General features: G+C 42.5%; 1 long non-coding RNA gene across 3 annotated transcripts in view; it reads right to left on the reverse strand.

The window, feature by feature from the left end:
* Positions 1-27,031, reverse strand: part of LOC124867529 — a 28,968-nt gene extending 1,937 nt beyond the window's left edge. Inside the window, exons 1-2 of one of the 3 annotated variants that reach the window (XR_007038088.1) lie at positions 26,369-27,031; positions 27-231 (exon numbers count right to left, since the gene is read on the reverse strand). This is a non-coding gene — a long non-coding RNA (uncharacterized LOC124867529). Of the gene's footprint in view, positions 1-26; positions 1,064-17,784; positions 17,910-26,368 lie in introns of those variants that run through there. The other 2 variants (XR_007038091.1, XR_007038086.1) reach the window with 2 other exon arrangements.
* Positions 27,032-27,818: the final 787 nt, after the last annotated feature.

Consider the following 27,818-nt stretch of genomic DNA (forward strand, 5'->3'; position numbering starts at 1 on the left):
AACTGTTCTGGTGAACAGAAGAGCACCTTGAGTTCTGCAGGTCCGATGACCAGAGAAGACATGATGGTTGCTCTCGGCCTAGAGACTTGGGTGAGCGCCTGCTCGTACTGGCACATGTGTCAGGCTTGTGGAGCTGTGGTTTCAAATGCCTTCTTCTTCAGGGCAGTGAAAGGAAAACTGCAAGATCAAGACCTTCCTGGGTGTGTCCTCTCCAAAGCAACCTGTGGAGAGCTGTGGGCAGAGAGCAAGAAAGGTTGGTGGGAGCAGAGTTATGTAGCACTATGACTTCATGGGGATTTCAGCTGTGACTACTGGAGCTGTTATGAAAATAGGTTAATACTGTGCATTCTGGAATTCAGAGTTTTTACCAATCTCTTTTGTTCTGTGTGTAGTTAAATCCTTGCTTCATAGCTGGGCCAAGCTCTATACAGCTGAATATCTTGATGGGATTTTTGTCCTTTTACAACCTTATCATGCCTCTTCCGTTTTTTACATCCTCCTGAGCAATGATCCCATCAGCTTGTCCTGTTCCTTTGCTTAATTACATTCCCATTACCTGCCTGATGGTGTCTTCTTTAACCTTTCTGCACACTACTTTGTTCCTATTCTGTCTCTCTTCCATAGTCTGACCTTTGCTGTTTCAAAGAGTCAGTCCAGCTTAATCAAACACCTTTTAATTTCACTAATGGCCTAACTTCATCTTTGCTTCACTTTGGTTCTCCCCTAAATAACTTTGGTCTCAGCTTCATATAAATCATTTCCCTCACTACTAGCTTGTGTAATAATTTTGTTCTTGCCACGTAACCACAAAGTCGAGCACAACTACAGAGCTCTAAGATTTGGGACTGCTTGCTGGGTCTCCAGTTCAAAGTAAATATCCACCTAATACAAATACGATCTCCACTTAAAGGTTTATAAATTAGTATTTGCGTGAACCACTATTGTTTTGAGATAGTAAAGGTTATTTTTGGTCGTGAACCCACTTGCTCCAGCCCCCAGGATGTTTGTATGTGAATGTGGATATATATAATATATATATTCCTGACAAACGTTTTATTTTACCTTTCTGAAAAGATTAAGATCTATATATATATATATTACCTTTCTGAGAAGATTAAGATATATATATATATATATATATATATACAGGTCCTTCTCAAAATATTAGCATATTGTGATAAAGTTCATTATTTTCCATAATGTCATGATGAAAATTTAACATTCATATATTTTAGATTCATTGCACACTAACTGAAATATTTCAGGTCTTTTATTGTCTTAATACGGATGATTTTGGCATACAGCTCATGAAAACCCAAAATTCCTATCTCACAAAATTAGCATATCATTAAAAGGGTCTCCAAACGAGCTATGAACCTAATCATCTGAATCAACGAGTTAACTCTAAACACCTGCAAAAGATTCCAGAGGCCTTTAAAACTCCCAGCCTGGTTCATCACTCAAAACCCCAATCATGGGTAAGACTGCCGACCTGACTGCTGTCCAGAAGGCCACATTGACACCCTCAAGCAAGAGGGTAAGACACAGAAAGAAATTTCTGAACGAATAGGCTGTTCCCAGAGTGCTGTATCAAGGCACCTCAATGGGAAGTCTGTGGGAAGGAAAAAATGTGGCAGAAAATGCTGCACAACGAGAAGAGGTGACCGGACCCTGAGGAAGATTGTGGAGAAGGGCCGATTCCAGACCTTTGTCTGGAGTAGAAACATCCAGAGCCACCGTGCACAGGCGTGTGCAGGAAATGGGCTACAGGTGCCGCATTCCCCAGGTCAAACCACTTTTGAACCAGAAACAGCGGCAGAAGTGCCTTACCTGGGCTACAGAGAAGCAGCACTGGACTGTTGCTCAGTGGTCCAAAGTACTTTTTTCGGATGAAAGCAAATTCTGCATGTCATTCGGAAATCAAGGTGCCAGTGTCTGGAGGAAGACTGGGGAGAAGGAAATGCCAAGATGCCAGAAGTCCAGTGTCAAGTACCCACGGTCAGTGATGGTCTGGGGTGCCGTGTCAGCTGCTGGTGTTGGTCCACTGTGTTTTATCAAGGGCAGGGTCAATGCAGCTAGCTATCAGGAGATTTTGGAGCACTTCATGCTTCCATCTGCTGAAAAGCTTTATGGAGATGAAGATTTCATTTTTCAGCACGACCTGGCACCTGTTCACAGTGCCAAAACCACTGGTAAATGGTTTACTGACCATGGTATCACTGTGCTCAATTGGCTTGCCAACTCTCCTGACCTGAACCCCATAGAGAATCTGTGGGATATTGTGAAGAGAACATTGAGAGACTCAAGACCCAACACTCTGGATGAGCTAAAGGCTGCTATCGAAGCATCCTGGGCCTCCATAAGACCTCAGCAGTGCCACAGGCTGATTGCCTCCATGCCATGCCGCATTGAAGTAGTCATTTCTGCAAAAGGATTCCCGACCAAGTATTGAGTGCATAACTGTACATGATTATTTGAAGGTTGACATTTTTTGTATATAAAACACTTTTCTTTTATTGGTCGGATGAAATATGCTAATTTTGTGAGATAGGAATTTTGGGTTTTCATGAGTCAGTCAGTCATTTTCTTCCGCCTATTCCATAGTGGGTCACGGGGGAGCTGGTGCCTATCTCCAGCAGTCTATGGGCGAAAGGCAGAGTACACCCTGGACAGGTCGCCAGTCCATCACAGGGCAACACACATACAACCATACACACACTCATTCATACACCTAAGGGCAATTTAGAGAGACCAATTAACCTAACAGGCATGTTTTTGGACTGTGGGAGGAAGCCGGAGTACCCGGTGAGAACCCACACATGCATGGGGAGAACATGCAAACTCCATGCAGAAAGACCCCAGGCTGGGAATTGAACCCAGGACCTTCTTGCTGCAAGGCAACAGTGCTACCAACTGCGCCACCATGCAGCCAGGTTTTCATGAGCTGTATGCCAAAATCATCCGTATTTAGACAATAAAAGACTTGAAATATTTCAGTTAGTGTGCAATGAATCTAAAATATATGAATGTTAAATTTTCATCATGACATTATGGAAAATAATGAACTTTATCACAATATGCTAATATTTTGAGAAGCACCTGTGTATATATATATATATATATATATATATATATATATATATATATATATATATATATATATATATATACACTGCTTAAAAAAATAAACGGAACACTCAAATAACACATCCTAGATGTGAATTAATGAAGTATTCTCATTGAATACTTTGCTCTGTACAAAGTTGAATGTGCTGACATCAAAATCACACACACATCATCAATGGAAATCAAATGTATTAACCAATGGAGGCCTGGATTTGGAGTCACATACAAAATTAAAGAGGAAAAACACACTACAGACTGATCCAACTTTGATATAATGTCCTTAAAACAAATCAAAATGAAGCTCAGTATTGTGTGTGGCCTCCACGTGCCTGTATGACCTCCTTACAACGCCTGGGCATGCTCCTGATGAGACGGCGGATAGTCTCCTTAGGGATCTCCTCCCAGACCTGGACTGAAGCATCCAACTCCTGGACAGTCTGTGGTGCAACGTGACGTTGGTGGATGGAGCGAGACATGTTGTCCCAGATGTGCTCAATCGGATTCAGGTCTGGGGAACGGGCGGGCCAGTCCATAGCTTCAATGTATTCATCTTGAAGGAACTGCTGACACACTCCAGCCACATGAGGTCTAGCATTGTCCTGCATTAGGAGGAACCCAGGGCCAACCGCACCAGCATATGGTCTCACAAGGGGTCTGAGGATCTCATCTCGGTACCTAATGGCAGTCAGGCTACCTCTGGCAAGCACATGGAGGGCCGTGCTGCCCTCCAAAGAAATGCCACCCCACACCATTACTGACCCACTGCCAAACCGGTCATGCTGAAGGATGTTGCAGGCAGCAGATCGCTCTCCATGGTGTCTCCAGACTCTGTCACGTCTGTCACATGTGCTCAGTGTGAACCTGCTTTCATCTGTGATATACAGGGGTTGGACAATGAAACTGAAACACCTGGTTTTAGACCACAATAATTTATTAGTATGGTGTAGGGCCTCCTTTTGCGGCCAATATAGCGTCAATTCGTCTTGGGAATGACATATACAAGTCCTGCACAGTGGTCAGAGGGATTTTAAGCCATTCTTCTTGCAGGATAGTGGCCAGGTCACTACCTGATACTGGTGGAGGAAAACATTTCCTGACTCGCTCTTCCAAAACACCCCAAAGTGGCTCAATAATATTTAGATCTGGTAACTGTGCAGGCCATGGGAGATGTTCAACTTCACTTCCATGTTCATCAAACCAATCTTTCACCAGTCTTGCTGTGTGTATTGGTGCATTGTCATCCTGATACATGGCAACGCCTTCAGGATACAATGTTTGAACCATTGGATCCACATGGTCCTCAAGAATTGTTCGGTAGTCCTTGGCAGTGACGCGCCCATCTAGCACAAGTATTGGGCCAAGGGAATGCCATGATATGGCAGCCCAAACCATCACTGATCCACCCCCATGCTTCACCCTGGGCATGCAACAGTCTGGGTGGTACGCTTCTTTGGGTCTTCTCCACACCGTAAGTCTCCCGGATGTGGGGAAAACAGTAAAGGTGGACTCATCAGAGAACAATACATGTTTCACATTGTCCACAGCCCAAGATTTGCACTCCTTGCACCATTGAAACCAACGTTTGGCATTGGCATGAGTGACCAAAGGTTTGGCTATAGCAGCCCGGCCGTGTATATTGACCCTGTGGAGCTCCTGACGGACAGTTCGGGTGGAAACAGGAGAGTTGAGGTGCACATTTAATTCTGCCGTGATTTGGGCAGCCGTGATTTTATGTTTTTTGGATACAATCCGGGTTAGCACCCGAACATCCCTTTCAGACAGCTTCCTCTTGCATCCAGAGTTAATCCTGTTGGATGTGGTTCGTCCTTCTTGGTGGTATGCTGACATTACCCTGGATACCGTGGCTCTTGATACATCACAAAGACTTGCTGTCTTGGTCACAGATGCGCCAGCAAGACGTGCACCAACAATTTGTCCTCTTTTGAACTCTGGTATGTCACCCATAATCTTGTGTGCATTTCAATATTTTGAGCAAAACTGTGCTCTTACCCTGCTAATTGAACCTTCACACTCTGCTCTTACTGGTGCAATGTGCAATCAATGAAGACTGGCTACCAGGCTGGTCCAATTTAGCCATGAAACCTCCCACACTAAAATGACAAGTGTTTCAGTTTCATTGTCCAACCCCTGTATATATTTACTTTTGAGTCCCAGAAAGCCTCACTGCTATAAACCAATCCAGACAGCAATAAGCAAAAAGACCAAAGATGAACCCAATTTGGAGTTAAAAATAACTATTAAAGCTTTGTGAGAGTCTATATAAACAAAGAAGGTGCATAATTTGGTGAAAAATGCTTTCTGTACCCTATAAGGAGTGTTTCAGAACAAGAAAAACAAATTCATTTGCAATAAACGCCTTTTGTTGGGAACAATGAATACACTGCTTTGTCTTGCCAAAGGAGTTTTTTTTTTTGTTGCATTAATGTGCCTGTGACATAAAAATTATTATGATAAATCCAATTACATCTATGGAAAGGAAGCATTGATAAAATATTTTAAAAAGTCATTTCAGGCCGCTGAAATGAACATAAATTAAAATAGTAGGCACTTCCACACTACTCCTTTGGTATTTTGATTTGCTCTGTTATGATGTCAAAGGGAAACCCTGGCATGTAAACTGACTGTGGCTGCAATGGCTGACAACACAGACAGTAGCAAAAAATCTTATGTTTCTTTAGATATATTTCAGTAACTTAAGAGAGAGAGAGAGAAAGTAGGGTCAGAAGAAGAAAGTCAGCTGTCATCAGATGGCATGGCACATGGAATGGGCGAAGCTCCTTTTATGTTAGAGCCGCTAGCAGAGCCGCTACCAGAGCCGACTGCCACAGGGCAGTGAAACAACCGGAGGCGAAGCTGAGCAGCATGACACAGTAGCATTGCTAATAAACTTTACATTAGAATCTTTAGAGAAACATTTATTAAATATATCATATGCATGGGTAATTTATCTTATTTAAATAACCATAATTTCAGCTTTTTATTATTAATAGTAATAATAATTTCGGATTTTTTATTATCAACGATAACTACCGATATCTAAATGTACTTTTGCAACAAGGAAGTATTCTCACCTGCTGAGCTTTGATCCGTTTAGCAACAGCAGCAACGACTTTTTATTTGGCAGTCTTTTCCCATCAGATACACCGAACAGCGTGGCTATAGCATCTGCTTCAGCATTCTCCTCCGTCTGGAAGATATCTTGACTTCTAACATCATTTCTCTTACGGTTTTTCGTGTTCAGGGCAGTTTGCTGAAAAGTCCTTTGATCACAACTGTTTGTGCTTGGTGGGACCAACCCATCTGTTCCTTGTCAGTTTTCCACCTCTGATCTTCACTTCATGAAAATAGTGAAGACTAACGGCTGCTGTCGTAGTATTGTTGCGACAACCAGCAATGCACCGTTTCAACCATATTTAAAACACTTTTTTATGCAACTTGGCTTCTATCTGAACAGTTTATCATTGACGCTCACACGATGAATGGCCGGAGACTTCCCCTTAGACGTTATTCCACAGATTTTGTGTCACAATTGTCTTTTATCACAATCCTAATAAAACGTCAATTATTGCCCAATTTCTTCAGTATTAAAATTTTAAAATTTTTGCATTTGTGGGAAAAGCGTATCACATGCACTTTAAGATTTAAAATATCCCACTGTTTATCAAGACTTTCAGTGTTTAAGTAATATATAGTATAAAGAACCTGACAGCCTGATGAACTGACAGCTGATTTGCATATGTCTTTTCCAGATATCAGGGCACTGTTGAATGCCAACTAGTTTGATGGCTGTTTTAACAAACCTGAACAGACGGTTCTTATTTTTCAGCGACAAGTTGCTATACCAAGAAATAAAACCAAATGGTAAAACTTACTCAATAAGAGTTTTCTAGAATAAAATTATTAACATTTATCAGGGCTGAAAAGTTTCATCTTAACAAAATAAAGACTATGCAGGCCTTTCTTGCAAATTGCTGCCTCGTGTTGGTCAAAGTTGAGAGAATTGTCCACGATTGCTCCCAGGTACATGTTAATGTCCGCAGTCTCCACTGGAGATCCCTTGATTGTTGTTGGTACAGCAGGGTGGGGAGATTTCCTGAAGTCTCTGACCATGTCCTTTGTTTTGCTGATATTCAACTTTAAGTAATGTATGTCACACCACTTCACAAAGCAGTCAATAATAGGTTCATGTTGAATCTCTCTGTCCTGCAGCAGGCTGACTATAACAGTATCATCTGCAAACTTGAGGAGGTGCTTGTTTTTATAGGCACTCTTGTAGGTATTTGTGCATAGAATGTACAAAAACGAGGTGGGGGGGCCACATCCCTGAGATGACCCTGTGGATGACAGCTGTGGATGACACCATTCGCCCTTACTGCCTGCAGACTAAATGTTAAAATGTCACCAAGTTTCACCAAACCAACATCAAGCTTAATAGGGTACATGAGTTTGTTCACCAAGATGTGGGGTTGAATTGTGTTGAAAGCTCAAGTAAAATCCATAAATAAAAGCCTTGCATGTGTTTCCGTGCCCCCAAGATCCTTGAGCAGATAATTAAAAAGAGTAACAGTAGTGCCCTTCACTCTGTTTGCCTGATAAACAACTGCAATGGCTCAAGCTAGCCCCTTACTTTATCAGTCAAAATGTCTTGACCAGTTTCTCAAAGCATTTCATAACAAAACAGGGTCAATGCCACCAGCTGAAAACTTTTCAGTGCTCCAAAAACATCCTCATATATGTTTGTAGACTTCAATTTCCCACTGAAACATAATTAAAAATCATTCATTGCATTTGCAAGCCCCAGCTGATTCTCAGAATCCCCAACATGTATACATCTGCTTCTCTCGTTGTTTAGTCCATTCATGGTTTCCATGTAATTCCACGCTGCTTCAAGATTATAACTATGAAGTTTTGTTTTTAATGTTGAAACTTGGCACTTCTGATCTCATACATGGCTGCTTCTCCTCATCCTTTTTGTTCAACGCATCCCTCACTGCTTTGTGTTGATTCTCTGGCAGAAGTGTGTGCGGTAAACATGATTTTTGGGAACTATGGTGTTCATGTTCAAAAAAATCTGTGGCAGCCTGGGTTATTTGGTAATTAAATAATATTACAATTTTATTTTGTCTTATTATTGTGCTCGTACTCGTCGTCTTCCGCTTATCCGGGACCGGGTCGCAGGGGCAGCAGACTCAGCAGAGACGCCCAGACGTCCCTCTCTCCAGACACCTCCTCCAGTTCCTCCAGGGGGATCCCAAGGCGTTCCCAGGCCAGCCGAGAGACATAGTCCCTCCAGCGTGTCCTGGGCCGTCCCCAGGGCCTCCTCCCGGTGGGACATGCCTGGAACTCCTCCCGAGGAAGGCGTCCAGGAGGCATCCGGTATAGATGCCCGAGCCACCTCAACTGGCTCCTCTCGATGTGGGGGAGCAGCGGCTCTACTCCGAGCACCTCCCTGAAGGCCGAGCTCCTCACCCTATCTCTAAGGGAGTGCCCGGCCACCCTATGGAGGAAGCTCATTTCAGCCGCTTGTATCCGGGATCTCGTTCTTTCGATCATGACCCAAAGTTCATGGCCATAGGTGAGGGTAGGAACGTAGACCGACCGATAAATTGAGAGCTTTGCTTTTCGGCTCAGCTCTGTCTTCACCACAACGGACCGGCACAGCGCCCCCATTACTGTGGCAGCCGTACTGATCCGTCTGTCGATCTCCTGCTCCATTCTTCCCTCACTCGTGAACAAGACCCCGAGATACTTAAACTCCTCCACTTGAGGCAGGAACTCCCCTCCAACCTGAAGAGGACAAGCCACCCTTTTCCGGTCGAGTACCATGGTCTCGGACTTGGAGGAGCTGATCCTCATCCCAGCCGCTTCACACTCGGCTGCGAACCGCCACAGCGCATGCTGTAGGTCTTGGCTAGAGGGGGCCAGCAGGACCACGTCATCCGCAAAAAGAAGAGATGAAATCCACTGGTCCCCAAACCATACCCCCTCCGGCCCTTGGCTGCGTCTAGAAATCCTGTCCATAAAAGTTATGAACAGGACTGGTGACAAAGGGCAGCCCTGCCGGAGTCCAACATGCACTGGGAACAGGTCCGACATAGTGCCGGCAATGCGGACCAAACTCCTGCTCCGCTCGTACAGGAACCGGATGGCCCCTAATAAAGGGCCCCCGATCCCATACTCCTGGAGCACCCCCACAGGGCATCACGAGGGACACAGTCGAATGCCTTCTCCAGGTCTACAAAACACATGTGAACCGGTTGGGCAAACTCCAATGAACCCTCGAGCACCCTGTAGAGGGTATAGAGCTGGTCCAGTGTTCCACGGCCGGGACGAAAACCACACTGCTCCTCCTGAAACCGAGGTTCAACCCCGAGTCCCCAGCCTCTGTTTCCACCACAGAATGCGTGATGGCAGGATTGAGGAGATCCTCGAAGTACTCCTTCCACCGCCCAATAATGTCCTCAGTCGAGGTCAGCAGTCTCCCGCCCCCACTATAAACAGTGTTGGCGATGCACTGCTTCCCCCTCCTGAGGCGCCAGACGGTTTGCCAGAATCGCTTCGAGGCCAACCGGTAGTCCTTCTCCATGGCCTCACCGAACTCCTCCCAGGCCCGAGATTTTGCCTCTGCCACAGCCCGGGCCGCAGCACGCTTGGCCTCACGATACCCGTCAGCCGCCTCAGGAGTCCCACAAGCCAACCACAGCCGATAGGACTCCTTCTTCAGCTTAACAGCATCCCTTACTGCCGGTGTCCACCACCGGGTTCTGGGATTGCCGCCGCGACAGGCACCGCAGACCTTACAGCCGCAGCTACGGGCAGCAGCATCGACAATAGATGCGGAGAACATGGTCCACTCGGACTCTATGTCTCCTACATCCCCCGGGATCTGGTCGAAGCTGGTGGGAGTTGAATTCATCCCTGGCCGAGGGCTCCGCCAGGCGTTCCCAGCAGACCCTCACTATGCGCTTGGGCCTGCCAAGTCTGTCCGGCTTTCTCCTCTTCCAGTGGATCCAACTCACCACCAGGTGGTGATCAGTGGACAGCTCAGCCCCTCTCTTCACCCGAGTGTCCAAAACATGCGGCCGAAGGTCTGATGATATGACAACAAAGTCGATCATTGACCTCCTGCCTAGGGTGTCCTGGTGCCAAGTGCACTGATGGACACCCTTATGTTTAAACATGGTGTTCGTTATGGACAATCCGTGACTAGCACAGAAGTCCAATAACAAAACACCACTCAGATTCAGATCGGGGAGGCCATTCCTCCCGATCATGCCTCTCCAGGTGTCACTGTCGTTCCCCACGTGGGCGTTGAAGTCCCCCAGCAGAATAATGGAGTCCCCAGGAGGGGCACTATCCAGCACCCCCGACAGGGACGCCAAGAAGGCCGGGTACTCTGCACTACCACTCGGCCCGTAGGCTGAAATGATAGTCAGAGACCTTTCCCCAACCCGAAGGCGCAGGGATACGACCCTCTCATCCACTGGGGTAAACCCCAACACGAGATGGCTGAGCTGGGGGTCAACAAGCAAACCCACACCAGCCCACTGCCTCTCCCTGTAGGTCACTCCAGAGCAGAAGAGAGTCCAACCCCTCTCAAGGAGATGGGTTCCAGAGCCCACGCTGTACGTGGAGGCGAGCCTGACTATTTCTAGTCGATATCTCTCGACCTCCCGCACAAGCTCCGGCTCCTTCCCCCCCATCGAGGTGACATTTCACGTCCCTAGAGCCAGCCTAAGCATCCGGGGATCGGGCCGCTGAGGTCTCCACCTTCGTCCGCCACCCAATCCTCTTTGCACCGGTCCCTCACGGTTCCCCCTGCAGGTGGTGGGCCCACTGGGGGATGGCCTTGCGTCTCTCATTCGGGCTTGGCCCGGCCTGGTGCCGAGAGGAGCAACCCGGCCACCAGACGCTCTCCGACGAGTCCTGACCCCAGGCCTGGCTCCAGGGTGGGACCCCGGCTCCGTACCGGGCGACGTCACGTGCCTCGATATTTTGTTCTTCATGAGGGATTCTTGAACCACTCTTTGTCTGACCCATCACCTAGAGCCTGTTTGCCATGGGAGACCCTACCAGGGGCATTTAGGCCCCAGACAACATAGCCTCTAGGATCATTTGAGCACTCAAACCCCTCCACCACGTTAAGGTGGCGGTTCAAGGAGGGGGTCTTATTATTGTGAGCCCAGTATATTGAATCATCTCTTCTCTTGAGCTGAATGCAACATTACACCATTTAAAGCACAGTTTTATAAAAACTTTTTTAATAATTAACCTCTGGTCAGCATTCACCCCTCAAATGAGCATGTTGCTTTCCAGGTCAGCATAAAATTTCTGGACTGCATGATTTACTTGTGTGTAAGATCTTACTTGGATTTGAATCTTCAAACAGGTAAAAGAAAAGTACCAGGAAGAAATGGAAAGGGCAACTACACTTGTAGAAAAAAAAAAAAGAGAGATGGAGTCGTTTGGTCTCTGTACTGGAAAAGATTAAAGAACTAGCTTTTCTGCTATGCTATGGTTGTGTGTGTGTAATGCTAGAGGATGTTTGCATGCATCAGCATTAGATCAGCACAACAGTTTTTTTTGGCCCATAAAACTATTAGCTGATGTGACAGTCAAACTCTCTTCACGACAGTAAGTGACACACACACACGCATGCACGCACGCACACACACGCACACACACGCACACACACGCACATACACACCTCAAAAACACCCATATATGGCGGTGTGCTGTTCTGCTGGCTGTCGTGTCCGGTGGGGTGTCAAGGCGATGGGCTACAGGTGGGCGTGGAGGGGTTGCGGCCTGTGGGGTGGGGGGGTTGTGTTCTCTTTTTGGATGTGTGGTCGCTGGCATTGGGATTGGCTTAGCAGTCACGGTGGAGCTGAGCTGGTTGGTGTTTCTCCCTGGGCTGTCGTTGCAGTGGCAGTGATGTGGTGTGTTTGTGTGGCTGCAGAGGCATGGTGGGGGCTGTTAGCCTTGGATGTGTGTCGCCAGCAGGGGACTGCATGCCGGGTGAGTTTGACCCGTCTTGTTGTGGGGTAGGGGGGTCCGTTGTGAGTACCGTGCTTGTTGGTGTCTGCTCTGTTGCACTGTGGGCAGAGGCGGTAGTCCCAGCATTGGTCCTCCCGGGGTTCCCGTGCTCTGAGTGACCTTTGGATGTCTGTGGCTCAGATCTCCTCTGTGTCTCTCTTGGGTCCTATGGGGTAGGTCTGTGGCTCCTCACACAGGCCTGCCCCATATTTTTATGGAAAAATCTTATATACACAAATGTGCTCACACTTTATCCTAAAGGTGTTTAGATTCAGGTTTTAATATATATGCAGATGTTCTATATTGAGCTGCAGTTGCCACTAAATACATCTTGCAATTATTAGTATCGTGCAATCTTCGGTCACATTGCTGTTGTTGTATATACGTATCTGCAGGTGTAGAAGCAGTCTTCTAGGGTGTTATCTTGCATACCCTCCCTTTCTCTCCTCAGTTGTTTTCTGCTTCTCTCCCTTTTTCCTTTTTGCCCGACCTCTGTTTCTTTCTTGCTTCCTTTATTTTTCCATTTTCGTTTCCATCTCCCCAAAGCAGTTTCTAATATGTTTTTTTTTATATGTATATGAAGCAGAGCATTATAGCATTAGCCATAGTGCTTCACTTGTGAAAGTAAATCTCTTGGGCTTCTTCTTGGCACTCAGACAACAATTCAGAGTTCTACTATGCCGGACAGGACATGTTTAAAAAAAAGTCCCATATACACAATATACAGCAGCATGCTGTGGTCCTCAGAATATTTTGATTAGTCTTGTTCTCTGCTGGTTGCTTCATGTTTTATAAGAGTATACCACTCTTAATACTCATCTGTCACCACGTTCCTCTTTCTTGATGCTAAAGTTGTATCTTACGTAAACTAAACTACCTTTTTAAAAGAACAACTCAAATTTCGTCATTTGTAAGGGTCCTCTTACCAGCTGACTGAGCAGACAGTATAAATTCTGTCTTTAGCGATGGCTGTTACATATTTTAAAATAACTCCACATTAGGAAGCAAGCAACGGAGCTCTGGAGGTGATTTAATGGCATATTTGATGGATCCTGTAAGTCATTAAGATGTTATCCTCTGGTTGGAAGGTCAGCCCCACCATGTGGGGACATGTTCTTGGGCAACACACTGCTTTCACTGTAGTCTACTTAAACAGAAAGGACTTTTACAGAGTTAGCTGTCTTTTAAATGTGATTTTGTCTAGCAACAATCCTACTAACTTGTACCACCGCTGAATTATTCTGGCATACCCATTTCTACAACAGGGATGGCTACCTTTATTGAGGTTCTGTGCCAGCTTTGTTAAGCAGCAGATGCTAAATTACAAACTGCTGCTGTTCAAGGTTCTCACCAGGAATTTTTATGAGTGTGGCGGGGGTTTCTTCTGCAGGCCCGTCATGATACGATGCCATTTATACCCACACTTCGAAGCTGACATTATTTTAGAAAGCTTTACCGTGAGAGGTTGCATAAGGTGAAAGGAAGTGGGAGCAGACTCAGCGCATGCGCTACAGCTGACATAAAAACCACCGCTATGCTCATCAGTGTTGCCAGGTGTACGATAATTATCGTATTTGTACAATAATTTTGCTCTCTGTACGATGTACGATCAATATTCCTAAAAAAAGGCCAAATGTACGATAATTTGACCTTTCCGTGAATGTGTGGTTGTAATCAGCCTATTGCCAAAAGTCTGTCGGAGATTTTTGTGAACCCTGAAGGCATCTGTGTCCGGATTCGGAAACAGATGCTGGAAATTACAGCCAATCGTGCTTTTCTAAATGTGACCTACGAGTGATGTGAATGCGTTGCCCTCAGAACAACGGCCATGATTGGCTGAATAGTCCACTGCGCCCACCCATGATTGAGGAATGAAAAGAAGAAGAAGCAGAGCCCGGCACTGTGGAACTGCAGCTGTTGATGCCACAGAGCTGCGAGTGCCTGTTAGACGCTATTCAACACATCAACAGACTTGTTATTTTGGTTATGACGAGTGTACGATAATTTCCCTCAAAATACGATAATTTTATGTCTCTATTACGATAATCCTACTTTTCTCACCTGGCAACACTGATGCTCATAAAAAATTAGCCTAATTTAAGCGTAGTGGTGACAATTTTCAGCGTAGCGGCCTGCTACGCTTAAAATATCTCAAATATGTGTCAAGCTTCATATGATTTTGATATGATTAAATTTACTTTCACAGTATAAAGCATGTGAAATGATCACAAGTGTATGGCTAGAACACAGAGATGTTTTACTTTAAATTCAGCTGGTTTTCTTCTCTTCCCTACTGTTGCTTTAAAAGTAAAAAAAAAAAAAACTCAAATATCGGCACCAGCAGAATCTGTTGAAATTAGTTGCAGTTATACCTTTCGATGGACTTTGAGTGACTCCACACAAGTGTAGCTGCTGTGCCAGAATTCTTGGTTATGTTTTTTTTACTGAAAATGTTTGTGACGGGTGCATCCTGCCACACTGAGTAAGATCTCGGTGGACACTGCCGCCTAGTGGAAGGAGTTACCCACTTACTATCAATGGTCCTGGTTTGGATTCCACAGTTGGTATGTTTCCAAAAAACAATAACAAATAAAAAAAATGTGGTGCGGTATCAAGATAACTTCATAAAGTCATAACCCTGTTGCACAGCATTGTTCAGTCATAACATTGCTATGTTAGTGGTTTCTTCTGTGAACCTAACTGCATTGATAAAAGCAGTGAAAAACAGAGGAACTAATGTACAAAGCCCATCAACCTGAAGCAGCTCCTCTTATGGAAAAAAAAAGTCAGGGATCTCCCAGAGGGATTTAAGCACAGGTTCGCATAGCCAATGAAAAATGCATAATGTTCTGCATAACCTAAAAGCTAATATGAGTAATAGATTTTCTTTTGGAGGCTTGAAGAATGCAGAAATTAGAACAGAATGATCAAAAGATCAGCAAAGCCATTGAGATAATCAGGTTGCTAAAAAACTTGTTCTTGTTTAGTACTTTTGAGTATCCCTGAGCTGCTGCAATGTCAAAAAGCAGAATGGTATCTTATTCTTAACTTATTTTTAGCCTGTGAGCCTAGCTCAAGAAGACTGACTGAATGGTGGATGTGGAAAAAGTCTCAAAGAATAAGAATAAAATATTCAGACTAGATGACCTTATTAGTTTGAAGTAAAATGTTGAGGATATCTGTTTAAGCCTTAATAGTGTGTTTTCTATAGTGTCGATGTGGCATCAGCCCTGAGAGATTTAAGGTGTAACCAGACAGCTGCTCTCGACTCAAAGTTAGTTTCTGATATGCTGAGACACTCAAGTCTTCTGTCATGGTGTCGGACTCACTCTTGTCAAAAAATTTAAAAACAGTTTTCCCAGACCTAGTCTGGAGAAATGTCAGTGACCTTTTTGGGATGCAGAAAAGTTTTTTAGAAACACGACTCTGACATCATATTTTTTTCTTTTTGTTTTTGACAGGGATGGTTTTTAACTTGTTTGGAAATTCTCAAATAAATGATTATTATATCAGGCTGACCAACCAACACATATACTGTATTAAACATAGATACACTCTTTTCTTATACACATTTGTTTTCTTCCCATGTTTTATTTAATTTTGCTCCATCTTCTGAACTGCTTGGATGACATATGCTTAATTTGGCTGCTTCTTGCTGCAGCAGACAAAGCCAGATGTTGGACCTGATGGGGAAACATGATCAGTCCAGGGACATGCCAAGCAAAACAAATCAAGTTCTTATACTGTCTGATACACCAGAAAATGCTAGTTCTCTCAGTATATCAGCAAAGGCTGAAAAGTATAGGGTTTTATGATATCCAGTTTAACTGTTTTATCTAGGAATAAGGTGTAGATTTTGCAATATGAGAATGCCAAAATATTTCTCCCCAAAGTTAAATCTGTGTTACAAAGTGTTATTTAGTTGCTGTCAGCTTTTAATATGGAACCTGAATATCAAGGTGACTGCTTCAAATTTATATCACTTGTCAGATCTTTGATTGAGACTCTTATTTTGAAGTATGAAAGGAAATGTATTTTGAGTCCTTCTGTTGTTCTGATAGAATTGGGTCATATTTAGCCAAGGAAGGACCCAAATGCAGATTATATTAGGAGATGACAGGTTTAATAATAAATAAACTTACTGGGATGACCAGGCAATGAAACACAGGCAGGTGTGAAACATGGGCAGGAGGTTAACAGGATCTTGGAATAAACGGACATGAGCAGGCAAACAGGAGGAACCAGTGGAAAACAATGAAAACCAGAAAGTATAAATGCTGAGGAAAGGTGGAGAATGGACCACTGAACACAGGAGCTAATTAGGGGGAAGGCTAATCAGCAGGGAATCCAAGGGAACAACAAAACATCTAATGCGTGCTTCCTTGCTTTCTGATTGGCTATATTGAAAACACCCCACATGGTAGGATATCAGGCCAAGACAATCCTACATGTTGAATATCCCTAATTTGAGGTCGGAACGTTCCTGACGTGCTTTTGAGCAGACTAGATCACTTTTAACACACCACACACAGCAGGAATGTCTCCTAAGATTATCTAAGATAAGAGCTATCATGGTAATTGGGGCAGATCGGAAGGGGAAGATCGGGTCACAAATCGGCATAAAAATCCTGCCGTGTGAACCGAACAGAAATGGGTAATAATGAAACTGACTAAAGAACATAAACAGGGAAGAACCAGATTTACAAGGACATAACATATCTAACAGAGGAATACAAAAAGTAATCTAAACACAAGGATGAAATGATGAATCTAAACAGCATTGATGAACCGAAATAATAGCAACGGTAGAACACGGCAGTGCAGAGAAAGCAGACAGAACTCAAACTCAAAACCCCCCAACACATGCATATTATGGTCAAATTTGGTTAATTAAAACCTCTTTGCCACCTGGCTAACAACACTTGGTCAAGGTCCAGAAGAAATCTCCAGCAGGTGCTGCTCATTTTGCCTTGTACCCTTTCGTTCCTTAGCACTTTAGTTATTTTTTTTACCTAACTTTTTCTGGTGTGAGAAGGATGTTATGTAGCAACCATGTGTTGGTTTGTTCTATTTGTTTGTTCATTCTATACTGACAACTGATGATTTCAAGTTATTTTTCATATATCTAATTATCTTATGTATCTGCCCTAGTTTCTGGAAATGGTCCCTATAGTGCAAGTGGACCATATTTGTAAAAATGAAAAATAAATTTTTTTTTTGTTTTCCCAGAAATTTCATTAAAATCTCATCATGTCTTGCTTCACGTTTTTCCTAATCTTGTGAGCTGGATGTATATTTACATTTCTAGTTGATAATTTAAAAATTGTGGTAAGATACAGTGGTGTATTATGTGGCATCCTCTACCTGCACATGTATGTATTTTAACTTTATTCAACTACTGTTTTAATACCAATTTTAATCATATTCAATACATTCATTATAGTGGAACAGCTTAAACCATCCTACATCTTAAGAACTAAAGCATTTGAACTGGGGAATAAGTTGAAGAATCTTGCAGTGGTTAAAAGGGTTTTAGTGTGGGAATAAGGCACTTAAGTTAGGCATGAAATCAAATCAGTTAAAAGTGCTGCTAAAACTCACTGTGTCTGTCTGATTAGACCACGCCCTTCATCTCCATGGACCTGATGGTGTCCTTCATCAACATGTCCTTAATTCTGCTGGCACTTCTGCTGCTTGTTATATTGAAACAGACATCAGCATTTGAATGTCAAGCATTCTACAACTCCCAACACAGCTCACTGCATAAATAAAAAAGACTGTTAAAGTTAGAAAATAGTCCTAGACTGTTTATTAATTGGAATTAGATCTTCATACAGTCTCCTAATAAAACAACAGGGAACAGTTTAAAGAATAGTAATAGTAAGAGTAGGAAGGACAAAAAATGCAGCCATGTTTTTCTGTTATCATTGCTTATGCAACAAAGGAAACATTTATTTTATTCTATTCAGTATTAAATCGCTTCTTTACACTTCCCCTAAAATATAGTTTGAGGGGTATTTGTTGCAACAGATATCAGATCTGGCCTCCTAATGCAGCTCCTTAAAACAGGATGTTGCAGGTCGAAAGGTGGTTAGACAAGGGAAAACGTCGTAGGAGGGGAGCAGATGGTGCTCAGACCTAGTAAAGAAGGCAAGAGCAGAATAATAGGCGGCCCTTCTCAGGCAGCATGAATGATCTGGTGTGGTGTGACTGATGGGGGTTTTCTGATGTACACCACACCAGAGTGTTCATGAGAAGCAGCTGGATGAACAGATGACAGGGTCAGGTATACAGCTGTAGGGAGACACAGGTGCTTCATCCCATTTTGAAAGCATTTCACATCAGCTGCATCTTACAGAGGAACACAATGCCAGCTCAGAGCAGCACACCCGGAAAGTTTGTCATTTTACATTTTTAGTATTTTAGGGGCAACATCTTTATATTTACTTCTCAAATGTTTGCCATAATTGTGTCATTTTATCCAATGTTGGCTAACCGTCTACCCTCTATCTTATGTCAGTTTCACAGCTGTTTACTATGTCAGGTTGATGGAACGAAAATTTAATTGGTTAAGAGGCAGACAAAACTGAAAGTATGTATTAGACCAACAGCAACCAAACTGGTAGGCCCTCTCCAGCCTCTATTATTGAGGAGACCAGTGCTTACAGTAGGAATGAGAAAGAAAACACTACCATTACAATAACAATACCCCCTCCCCCCTGCTGCTGTATTCAACATACTGTAATCACAAGATGTGATCACATCATGTTAATTTACTGTTTCCGTAACAGTTAGTAGGTTCATACTTTGCTAAATAACCTGAGTACACAGGTTTAAGTATTTTACATGCCTCTAACTTGTTGTGGGATGAGTACTTAAAACTATGGAAACGAAAGCATTTAACTAGAGAAAAACATTTGTGAACCTAACTAATGTTAATCAGAATCAATAACTCTGTACAACTTAAATTTCACTAGTCTGGCTTAAATCCTAAAGCACTCATTCATGTTAGCATGATGCTCTAGTTATCAGTGTTCAAGCCTCTTAACTGGCCTAAGAGTAGTATTGTGCATATTGTTGTGAAGACCATGTTAACACTCATCACCTTGTTTTCAATGAAGCATGACACTATGCAACTCAGACTACATAATGATCCATCGTTGCCTTTCTACACACTTGATACTGTAGTGTTTGTTCTTAGGCTAAACCAAGTTCACAGACACGAGCAAATTCACAATTTGTCAACTTGGTCACAAAGTAACAGAAAAACTCTCAGGTAGTAAAAAACAACTGGTAGGTTTGATTGTTAGTCTAGAAAAAATTTAGTTTTTAAATCATTGATTTGTCCTATTGATGAACTTGTTTTAGCTCATTTTACTGGTGCTTATTGTTTCACCCCATCACTGTTCCAGACCTTTGTAGTTTTGCTCATTTCATGCCTGAAAAATCAAGGTATGAAATGTAATCGTTTACCACGGGTTGTTTTGTTCCAATCATGCGACTACCTGCCTTGGAGGTGTTTTGTACTACATAGACAGCCGATGATTTTGAGTAATTTTTTTAATCTACTCATAGCCTACTGTTGAGAAATGTGGTTTTATGACTCCAATAAAGGATATTTACCAGCAGGAGAATTTTTTTTTTTAAATGACTCCCATTCTTTACACAGTGAGTTTCATCAATTTCACTTCAGAGTAATGTCCTGAAATGTAGAACACAATGCTATAAAAACAGCTTTGTTCCTGCAGCTATTATTGAGCAAGATGTAGAGACACTTTCCCCTTTAATGAAATATACCATGGTACAGGCCTTCTTTATTCATTTATTTTTATTTTTTAAGAAGATAATCTTAGACTTATTTAACTCGGCCTGGTTTTAACATGTTTTTTTTTGTTTTTCCTGTTTTTATTTGCATGGTAATATTTGTGAGGAGAACAAGTATTTGATTCACTGCTGATTTTGCAGGTTTTCCCACAAGCGGTTCATAATTGTGAAATTTAAAGAAATGACAGGCTGGGAAGGAGAGCATTAATCAGAGAAGCCACCAAGAGGCCGATTGTAGCACTGGAGGAGTAGCAGAAATTCACAGTTCAGTCTACAAATCTGGCCTTTATGGAGGAGTGACAAGAAGAAAGTCACTGTTAAAAGAATGATGTCTCATTTCCATCTTTTTACAAGGCATTTAGGGGTCACAGCAAAACGTTTGAAAGAATAGGCTTTGTGAGGATGAAACTAAAACGGAATGTTTTGGCCTTTAGGTAAAATGGAGGCAGCATCATGCAGTGGGTGGGGGTTCACTTTCCAGCCGGAGATCAAAGCATAATAATGTGTTGGAATGGCCCAGTCAAAGTCCAGACCAACTTCTAATCTGTCACAAAATGATTGAAGAGAAATATTGACTCAGGGCAGCTAAATATAAATGCACACCACACTTTTCAGATTTGAAAGCAGAAACTTGCACTATCACATAATATCAAAGTGAAATACACTGAAATTTAATGTCGTAATGTGATCTTAACAAGGCACGTTAGAATATGGAGTAATCAACATTTCAGTCAACAAGGGTCATGATAAATTATACTAGAACAATGAAAGTTGAAAAAAATTGTGAAGCAACTCATAGCATTTACTTTTGAGAAAGCAGGGACACTCAGTATGAGCAACTTAATTAAAGTTGGAATGAAATGAGTGGTGCAGAACATTTGCTGCAATATTGTAGAAGCTTTCCAAGGAAAGACTCACAGATCTGGTCAGATTTACATGATTAAAACAGTGAGATTTGCCTGTTTAACTTTCCATTTTTAATGCTTGAGTGTTTAACAAGAGTATTCACTTTAATACTGTGATCCACTTATGTCTGAATAAAGATTGAAAAATGTGTTTTTTTTTTAAGGAAAAGTCTATTTCCAGTCATCTGTGTCACAATCCTATTCTTTGTAAGATAAAATTGTGATTCTTTGAAAAAAAAACCTCCTCTGCTGGAAGCTGCGTTTGTTTTACAGAGTTCATCTAGGATCTTCAGTTCATCGCACATGATTTGGCTGAAACTCGCCCGCTTTCTTTTTCCTATTTAGCATTAGAGGCCAAGACAAATTGACTGGCGTACAAGCCGACAGTTTGACAGGCTCTTTTGTCCCTTTTGGTCTTGCTTTCACGGTTTTCCAGTGGCCTTTGAAGAAATTCTGCATTTGAGCCCTGCAGCACATTTATCAGGCAAATCAAACTTCACATGCTCTGACAACTCAGTACAATATGGAAATGTGGAGTGAGGCCCAGTTTTGTTTTAAAGCCTAGTCTATACATAGAACAGGGAATTCAGAGGATTTAATGTTCATCTCTTGGTTGTTCACATCACTATGACAAATAAATGCCTTTTGCAATTAATAATGTTGCCTTGTTTGTTGTTAGGAAAATACGTTGAAATTACTTTAGGTGTTTAACGGACCAAAGACTGCAGTCACACTCAATTTCTAAGCTGTAAACTAAAATGTGTAAATAGAGAGTCGAACCTAATTTCCCTATAAAGTAGTCTGACAAATATCAACTACTTCTGAACCCAAGGAGTGGGCAGACAGAAAAGCTAGAGTTAAAATATGTCGTCTATGTTCCAGCAGGACTGCATGGTGGCACAACAGTTAGCACTGTTGTCTTGCATCCCAGGCCTGGTTTCAAAACTTGATTGGGGTCTCTTTCTGCATGGAGTTTGCATGTTCTACACACACATGGGTTCTCATCATGTTCTCCAGCTTCCTCCCATAGCCCATAAACATGACTGTTGGGTTAAAGGTTACTCTAATTTGCCTTTAGGTATGAGTGTACAGCAGGGCCGAGCTCAATTTGTGGCAGTGGCAGGCAGAACCGGCAGTTTCGGTGGCAGGCTGTGCCCTGCCGGAGCTGCCACTGGGGCTGCCACAGCCTGCCACAGGGTGGCAGGGGATGCCGCGAGGATGCCAGAAGGTGCCACACCGATTGTACAGGCTGTGGCAGTCTGGAACTGCCAGTTCTGCCTGCCACTGCCACAAATTGAGCTTGCTGTCTCTCTGAGTGTGTGTGAATGATTGTCTGCCCTGTGTGTCGCTATGCGAACCGTTCTTCTGAGGGTTTGCGGGGTGTTCTGAATGTCCAGGCCTTGTATATGTCTCACAGCACAGTAACCCTCAGTACCTCACCTAGAACTAAGACATGCAGAATCACTGATAGAAATCAGTGCAATTCTCCAACAATAAAAATCGAAAAACTTTGTAACATAATTAAAGTATTTTGAGATCTAGTATGGAAAATCTGGACATATTTAAAACTTTCTAAGGCCTAAAACTGACTTTTATAACTTTATAAGAACCGGCAGATACTCTAGAAAAGGTAAATGTTAAATAAAATAGAGAAAACTCTCCAGGGAGTTTATGACTCTAAACTTTGTTCAGCAATTTACTTTTTACAAAAATATATGTTTTTAATGCGTCATTGTTTAGCAACCTACCCCTGCACATACAGAAAGGACCTAAAAATAAGGTGGCTAGCTAAAAATACTCTTTGCCTTCCCTGCAAAGACTTCAATCCAGAAAATGTAAAGTGACAATTCAAATCATAAAGTCTTAATGGCATGAACCAAGGCCAGGGGCAAAGAAAGGGTGACACTATGCTTTGGTAGATTGTAAAAACAGTCTTAAATTCTCCTTAGAACTTGTGAGAGTGAGCTTTCAATCATCCTGTCAGCAGTAAAACACAGAGACCGGTGGCTCTGCTGACCTACAGAACTCTTTTTTTCCTCTGCTGCGCTTACTAAATCGATCCATTTGGCTTGGACTCCTCCTTTAGGTCAAAGTTCTACACATTCATCATCGGTGTGCAAGGCACCAGGTGCTACCTTACTGCCCTTCTCTTCCTACGCTCATCTGAATTGCAAATTTCTTGGGAGGAAGAAGCTAAACAACAGTCGTGAGCAGCAAAGTGCCAAACCAAGGTAGACTCCAGGCAATGGAGCTGATGGGTGAAAATCTAAAAATAATGACACGCACGCACGCACGCACACTCTTGTTTGGCTATGTGTAGTGAGAACCATGTGTTGACTCCCATTGATTTTCAATAATTTTCAACCCTTTCTATGCCCTAACCCTGACAATAACCCTAAACCTAACCTTTACCAGTGCATGCCTAACCCTAATTCACACCTTAGTCCTAAACTTAACCATTAGCAAAATAGGTCGTGAGGACCAGCAAAATGTCCTCAATGCAAACGGTCCTCAATTTGATGGTGAAATCGGGAAAATGGTTCTCACTGTGATGCCAAGACAGGAACACACACACACACACACACACACACGCACACACAATATTACCTGCTTAACATAGGAATAGGAGGATATGAGTACAAAAAGAGGCCAGGGAGATAATGCTCCTGTTCTTTGTCAAGATAGTAATGCTGGCAGAATTCCCTTGATGCCAGTTTCAAACTATAATTGACCTCAACTCTGTTAGACTCCATCTGAAACCTATCAGTACTTAATATTTATAATAAAAGAAGCAACGTGGCATTGGGTGCTCTTTAACTTCCTTTAAAAGTCATAAAGTATTCAATTCAGTTTTATTTATATAGCGCCAATTCACAACACATGTTGTCTCAAGGCACTTCACAACAGTCAGGACATACATTCCAATTAATCCTAATCATTGAACAGTGCAGTCAGAGTTAGTTATTTATTCAAATTGGATAAAAAAAATTTCTGTCTAAGGAAACCCAGCAGATTGCATCCAGTCAGTGACTTGCAGCATTCACTCCTCCCGGATGAGCATGTAGAGACAGTGGACAGTCGCTGGCGTTGACTTTACAGCAATCCCTCATACTGAGCATGCATGTAGCGACAACGGAGAGGAAAAACTCCCTTTTAACAGGAAGAAACCTCCAGCAGAACCAGGCTCAGTGTGAGTGGTCATCTGCCACGACCGTCTGGGGGTTTGAGAGAACAGAGCAGAGACACAAAGAGAACAAAGAAGCACTGATCCAGGAGTACGATCTATGGGAAGGAAAAGTACATGTTAATGGATGTAGGTCCTTTAGTCATTTCACCTAGAAAGAAAGAACAGATAAACTCTGAGCCAGTTTTCAAGGTTAGAGTCTGAAAGAGAGCACATACAGTTAGTTACAGTTAAGCTCAGTCAATCGCATGTCTAGGAGAGAGAAAGGGTTAAACACTAAAAGACAGGGCTATGTGGATCATCGGTAGAGGGTGACCATTAAGTTGTTGCCAGCAGAAGCTCGGACGATTCCCCTCTCCAGAAAGGTGTCACGGGTAGACTCAGAGACAGGCCAGGTGTAGCTTCTAGGAAGAGAAAAGAGAAAACAAGGTTAAAAGCTGAAATAACAGCAAATAATGCAAAATTGGAGAGTAGTGTGAGAATGTAACGAAGAGGGTGAAAGTGGTTGTTATGTCCTCCAGCAGCCTAAGCCTATATATAGCAGCATAACTACACAGATAGTTTCAGTTCAGATTATTTAGTTAAACAGCGCTTATTTACAACAATGTCGTCTCAAGGGACCCACAAAGGGTCTCGCTGATGGTCATTGTTATACTACAAACCACAAGGATTGGGATACCTCTCTCTGTCAGACTGATTATAACCATTGGAAAAGAGAAGGGGTCATACAGGTAGCATAAATGGAGGGTGTGTTTGCACCTCAACCATAACTGAGCCGGTTTAGGCTAAACCTGACTCCCCCTTACTCCATCCAACAGGGAGGGAGGAAGGCTCCCTCCCTGATAAACTAAGCCACTCTAACTACAAGCTTTATCAAAAAGGAAAGTTTTAAGCCTAGCCTTAAAAGTAGACAGGTTGTCTGCCTCACGGACCAAAACCGGGAGCTGGTTCCACAGGAGAGGAGCCTGATAACTAAAGGATCTGCCTCCCATTCTACTTCTAGAGACTCTAGGAACCACCAGTAAACCTGCAGTCTGAGAACAAAGTGCTCTGTTAGGAACATATGGAACCATCAGATCTCTAATGTATGATGGAGCTAGATCATTAAGGGCTTTATATGTGAGGAGGAGAATTTAAAATTCCCTTGTTTGTGTTTTGTTTTTGCAGGTTGCAGAACTAATGCAGCCGAGGTTTTTTTTTGTATGCCAGAGTGACATATCACTGCATTTCCTGTGTCCTTTTGGTGATAAGTAATGGAATTCTCTGCCACTCTGACAGGCTGAAACTTTTAGAACCAGGCTGATTCTGGGAGGGAGAAAACGAGACAGAGCAGACAGGAGGCGAAGAAAGGAAGTCTGTGAGGTGTGGGAAGTGATTGACAGGGGATTGAGGAAGGATGTGGGTAGGAGGAATGACATGAAGTCAAGCACACAAAGCATAAGGAAAAAATGGGCGGAGCTGCGGTGGACATGCAGTGGTCTAATTCTTTCACACCGTAAATGAAGCCTGCCAGCTCTTTATGGACTGGAAACAGTCTGGAAAGTCTGCTTTTAAGAGTTTAACCCTGCTGTGGCTCCTGTAATGATTTAGTATTTGTTCAACAAAAACAGAAAACAAATCCTATATAAAAACATAGCTTTAAGACATGAAGTTGGTTGCTTTTACCAGTAAAGTTGTGAACACAGTGCTGTCATCCGTTGACTCGAAGAATGTGCATTAATTCAACATAACCACATCCAATACTGTTGATTCTCAAAACGGCTGGGTAAAAACATCCCAGCTTGGATTATTTTGCTCACCTGGGTTTGAATCAGCATACTGGGTTGGGTTGTTCATTGGTTAAAATGATTTATGTCTAAATATGATGCCATAAAAACAGCTTATATTTAGGTTAAAATGTATTATTTTATTTTATGTATAATAAAATGTAAAAGGCTAAAGCCTTAAAAATGATCAGAATTATAAAGTAAACAGCAACCTCCTAACATTCAATAAAACAAGCCATTGAACTGTAATAACAACATTCATGCTTGCTCTGTTAAATATTGCCTGTCAGCATTGAGTTTATCCAGTTTATAATATGCCAGGTTAAAGTGTAAATGAGGACAGCTAGTGCTAGCTTGTGCAAACTACTAAGCAGTCAAAAAGCTAATGTTTAGTGAGCTGACTCATTCTCTAGTGAATCATTAACACAACCTACTGACATAAAAAAAATAGATTGGATCGTTTGAAGTGAGGTTCCGACAATTTTCATTATCAGTAGTTCTCTCACCTGAAGTAGACAGATATCGCAGTGAGTTGGTCGAAAGAAATCCTCTGAACGTCGGAAACTAACATTTTCCAGTCACTTGTGGCAGATGTCTGCTCACGCTGAACCTGGTTCTGCTGGAGGTTTCTTCCTTTTAAAGGGCAGTTTTCCTTTCTGCTGTGACTGAATGCAAGTTCAGTATGAGGAATTGCTGCAAGGTCGACAACACAATGCAAGTGCTACTGCTCATCCAGGAAGAGTGAATGCTATAAGTTAGTGACTCAATACAAGCAGCTAGAAAATTTTGTTACTGGTTTGACTAGTAAACCAATATGTGGTTGACTGGGAATCTGTCTGTATGATTCGATTGGACTGTGTGTTGACGACATGTGTTGTGAATTAGCGCTACATAAATAAACTGAGTTGAATTAAATGGTATTGAATTAATGTGTGTTTAAGGCACCAGTTAATACACGGTAATAGATGAGACGCAGTTCGGCGCTCTCGACATGCGTTCCCCTTCGCCATGCTAAAGTTACACTGGTTGACACTGTCAGCTGTATTCATCAACCTAAATAAACTGATGCCTCGCAGCTGATGAGGGAGATGAATATTCCTGACAGTGTCAATTATCGTCATTTTAGCTTAGTAACATTAACAATGACAAAACAGTGAGAAACTCAGAAACTTAACAGTGGACCCTGTAAGTTTAGTCAGTGTAGATATGTACTAATTTTCCCAGATATTAACATTTTCAGTTTGAATGGTTTTAAATCGCTAAAAGCATCCAAAATGTGGGACCAGGCAGGATTTCTTCACTTCTCTAAAAACTCACTGCAGTATGACATTTTTCTACTTCAGGTGAAGAATTTACTACTGATAACCTCATACAACCTAACCTCAGAAAACCTATACTATATTTTGAATGTAATTATACAGCATAATTATGCCATCTTCTTACTTTTTATTTCATCCTGTGGAAGAGGTTCAGTGAGGTCTGTTGTAGAAAAATGTGTTTTTACCAAGACAGAGACCGATGATTGTCACTCAGAATCAGCTTTATTATAATCTTGCAAGAGAGAAGGATTTTTTACAGCATTGGAGATGTGCTCAGTAGTGCTGCCAAATCTTTCTGCCTATACAAAGCAAAGGTTCTCCTTATAGGCTACAACAGTTTTCAAGGTAACTCTCATGAAACCCAGAAAGTATGAGGTCCCAGACATAGTCTTAACAGTGTAGCATACATATTATCTCACACACATGTGCAAGGAGAAGGCTGAGAAACCATTACTCTAACACTAAATAAGAGAAGAATGGAACAACACTGAGGGGTTCTAATACTTTTGTCAATTCCTGTAGAGTATCAAGGAGCAAATCACGCAAGGCACTACAAATTTCCATAACAATCCACCCTCTTCGATTATAATGAAACAAGTTTCATATGTTATCGAAAACCCAAGAAAATTCTTACTGA

This window comes from Girardinichthys multiradiatus, chromosome 1 (assembly GCF_021462225.1).
Source record: "Girardinichthys multiradiatus isolate DD_20200921_A chromosome 1, DD_fGirMul_XY1, whole genome shotgun sequence".
Classification (NCBI taxonomy): Eukaryota; Metazoa; Chordata; class Actinopteri; order Cyprinodontiformes; family Goodeidae; genus Girardinichthys; species Girardinichthys multiradiatus.